The sequence below is a fragment of the Corapipo altera genome, unplaced genomic scaffold (genome assembly GCF_003945725.1).
Source record: "Corapipo altera isolate COAL_440 unplaced genomic scaffold, ASM394572v1 114701, whole genome shotgun sequence".
Classification (NCBI taxonomy): Eukaryota; Metazoa; Chordata; class Aves; order Passeriformes; family Pipridae; genus Corapipo; species Corapipo altera.
The window spans coordinates 7,697-11,803 of NW_020885534.1; the positions used below are offsets into that span (position 1 = coordinate 7,697).

The 4,107-nt window shown below is 55.5% G+C and overlaps 1 pseudogene; it reads left to right on the top strand.

Moving 5' to 3' along the window:
* The first annotated feature begins 2,229 nt into the window (after positions 1–2,229).
* Positions 2,230–3,603, top strand: LOC113940588 (annotated as a pseudogene).
* The last annotated feature ends 504 nt before the right edge of the window (positions 3,604–4,107 follow it).

The following is a 4,107-nucleotide window of genomic DNA, read 5'->3' on the forward strand; positions in this document are numbered from 1 at the left end:
CCCCAACCAGACAAACACCAGAGACCCCCAAGAGACCACCAGAAGACCTCTAGTGACCAAATAAGGACTTCTGAAGAACTTCGTAGAGCTAGTTACATATACACTGCTTCTCTCAGAAAGTTCACATATATGTAAGACATTTGATGAATATGGAAAATTGTAAGTAAATATTTCCCTACCTGAGGGAAAACAGGACACACACGATTAGAAGAAAGATCCTCCCTGTGCGCCCAGATAAATAAATAATGCCTGCCCTAAAATGAATCTTAGAAGATTTTACTTGCCAATTTACTGTAACACACTAGTCTGGTTATGACTGGGATAGGGCTCCTTTCTTCCCAGTAGCTTGCACACGCTGTCTTTGGATTCAGAATGGGAATGTTGTAGATCACACATGAGTGGTTGGGTTGTTGCTGAGCAGGGCTTACCCTCCTCAAGGACTTTGCACTGTCCCATGGGACAACCCATATTTCCCACTCACAAAGGTGGGATGAGCAAGCAGCTGAGTGGTGTTTCGTGTGTGGCCAGGATCAAACTCTGGACAGGGCTCAGTGGGTGCGGGGGAATGGGGCTACAGCTGACTGGAAACCAGTCACTGCATTGGGAACCTTCCCAGGAGGGGCTGGTGACTCATTTCCAGAGGTTAAGCCCCACCTTCTCCATCTCTCTCCCCCTCCATCCCCCTCACTGCCAAGGAAGGGCAGGGAGTGGCAGCAGGAGGAGCAGGGCTGGAGTGAGGACAAGGGCCCAGGACCCTTGTTTTTCCCTTGGTTAATTATTAACTGATTTGGGGTTTAATCCCTTACCTGGAGCTCTTGGCTTCTCCTCAGGGCTGGACACCGTAAAAATGGCGGTCAGCACCCAGGGGGCGAAGCCAGCGTAGGGGGCAGTGGGTGAGATGAGTGCATGTGTGTGTGTGGGTCCCCTCTACCCCTGCCCAGGTACACCAGGGAGCAGGGACCTTCCTGGGACAGATGCAGGAGGACATTCAGGACCATCCTTGCCTGGGGAAGGGGTGCCAAGGAGATCCAGGAGGGATCGTGCCTGGGCAATGCCCAGCTACAAGTCATTGGGGCCACCCCACCGTGATCTCTGCAGCCCCCCTGCTCTGCGGGAAGGAGCCGCAGGAGCCTAATGGCCCTTGATGGAATTTTCTTCCAGGAATCTGCTGAGGAGCTGTTTCCTTTCGCTTTATTTTTTTTTTCTTTTTTTGTTTCTGAGCTCCACAGTGTGGAGCTGGAAGGGAGCAGGAGGGAAGGGGAACCCACAGCTGGGGGCATCTCATCTGGAGGGTCCTGTGCCCCCGGTATCCTGCTCTTCTCATCTCCCTTTCGTGTAAGGGTGGGTTGGGACTGAGCATCTTTCCCCGGGGGTCATGGTGCCCTGGACCCCGCCTTGAAAGGGGAGGGTAGCACTGGACATCGCCCCCAACTCCCCTGCTATTGGCTGCCAGGGATGGAAGTTCTGGGAGACATGGAGGCTCTTGCAAGATGTGCTGACAGAGTCCTCATCCTGCTGCTCCACAGCTGGCTTGGGAGAGTGCCCGAGATGGGAACACCTCCCTTTGCTGCTGGAGGATCTTCTCTGGCACCAAGCAGACGGTGTTCCCAGCTGGCTTCAGCAGAAGCTGGCTTCTGCTGCAGCTTCATCAGAGCCATAGACTGGGCACCAGCAACTCCAAGATGCTTACTGCTGTGTCACCGGGAATACTTTACTGGAATGGGATAATAGGATGCAGGTTTCCAGCCCTAGTCTAACCCAATATGTGGGCACAATGACAGGATGGCACAGCCACACTCTGCCTCTGGGAATGGGTCCTGCTCAGGGACATGGGTGGCAGCAGGGCAGAGGAGGAGGGCCAGGAGGTGGGGCTGCTGCCAAGCTCAGCCTGAGTCTCCCCTTGGCTTGCAGATGACCATCAAATGTGTGGCCCACGAGCGCCTCTTCCAGTGGGGCGAGCTGGTGAGTCAGTGGGACCACCCAGACAAACTAGGGCATCACATGCAGGGATAAGCCCAGGGCCAGGAGTGTGGAAGCTGTGACATAGCTCTGGGGGGAGCGGGCATGGGGTCACCCTGGGACCCGGAGCATCCTCGGTCCAGGGATGCCCAGCACCAGGGAGGCTGGGCAAGGCTGCACTGGAGCATCCCAGCCAGGGGGCACTGCAACCACAGGGCAGCAATAAACCCACTGGTGCCATTGTCTCCTCCCCACAGCCCGATGGCACCCATGGACCAACTCACGGAGATCGTGCTCCTGGAGAAGCTGCCCCAGCATCACCCAGCTCCTCAACTGGCTTGAGCTGCCTGACAGCTTCCTGCTGGTGATGGAGCATCCGGAGCCAGCACAGGATCACTTTGACTTCTTTGTGGAGTGGGAGTTCCTGTGCAAGGACACAGCATGCTGGCTGTTCTGCCAGGTGCTGGAGGCCGTGCGGCACTGCGCCCACTGCGGTGTCCTGCACCACGACATCAAGCCGGAGAACATAATCCTCCACCCGGACACCAGCGACCTCAAGCTCATCAACTTCGGTTTTGCCATCTTCCTCTGGGATGAGCCCTATACATGCTTTGCAGGTGAGCCCACAGTTGGGGCTGTGCTCCCATGTGCAGCCATTGCATGGCCCAGCCTGGCTGCTCACCACATCTTCCATCCTTGGCTGCTCTTTGCTGTGGGATTCAGCTGGCTGCCAGCCGCTCTTAGGCTCGGTACAGAGGCTGGGAAACAGGAGCCGGCTCCTGGCCCTCCCCACAGCCTCTGTCCCCCACCCTGCCCTGGACTGGGGCCAGGGGAGACAACATGACAAAAACAAACCCCCCTGGGGGAGGGAGCAGAGGTGGGGGGGCTGCAAAACCCGTGCACCAGCCCCTTGGTTTTGCAGGTGCGGAAAGGCTTGGGCTGCTCCCCTTCCCTTCTTGGCCTTGTGTAAGGATTTCTTAGGTTTACTCAGTTGGGGGGGAGTTGTGGACAGCAGTGCAGCCTCTGCATCCAAGAGAATGCTCAGGTGAGGCTCTGGAAGCCAGTGGCAGCATCTGCCTGAACAATGCTGCCTGTATCCCATAGGAACACGGCAATACTGCCCACCGGAGTGGATCCACTTTGGCTACTACCGCGGCCACTTGGCGACCATCTGGTCCCTGGGCGTGCTGCTCTGTGTCATGGTGTGCATCCTTCAAGGAGGATGAGGACATCATGGCAGGGCAGCTTTGCTTCTGGCAGCAGGTCTCTTCAGATTGGTCTCAGGCTTTGGGAGATAGCCCCGCGCACACTAGCAGCGTGCTCACACAGCTCCGCAGGAGCTTTGTCTCCCATCGGTGGCTGCAGGAGGTGGCCCATGACGGGGCTGATCTTGCACCAGTTGCTGAAGGAGCTGGCGCATGTCCTGTCATCCCACTCTGCTCCACAGCACAGAGTCGGCCAGGAGGCTTGTGCAACACTGAGCACACGTGGCACGGCCTGGCACAAGGGGCACAGGAGCCTTCTCCAACTCACCACTGCTTTCTGCTTTCTCTCCCCAGAGTGCCAGCACCTGATCTGATGGTGTTTATCAAAGCGCCCCTGGGACAGGCCATCGCTGGAAGAGATTTGCCGCCACCCTTGGCTGTGGGGCAGGCATTTCCACAGCACCCTATTACAGCCCCCCAAAAATAAAACAACCCAAGACCCTTTCCCATGTGTCAAACTGAGTCATATTTAGCAGCTTCAGCTGAAGAAACATGTTTTTCAAAAGGGGAATCAGTCTTTCTTTCATAATTTTCAAGAATGGGCAGGCAAGGCTGGGCTCTGGGCACATGCTCGTGGCATTGTAAGTCATCAGTATTGACTTCAAGGGAAACTGGAGTAGGAGGGAGGGAGTATTGCTGTGGGAGGGAATCTTGATAACTTTGCACCTTGTAGCCTACAGTTTTTTAACTCTGTGTGGAAGAAGTTGCATTTCCACCCAAGTCCTTTCTGGAAACTTTCCTATTTGAACACAGCATCACGGAATCCCAGTAGCACCTGCTGACCAGGAAGGTAGAGTTCTCCTTGTAGTTGTGTACTCTAATATGGTCTATTTTTTCATCCGAGGTTCCCATTCTCAGCTTCAGCTTTGAGATGGGAAAAAGA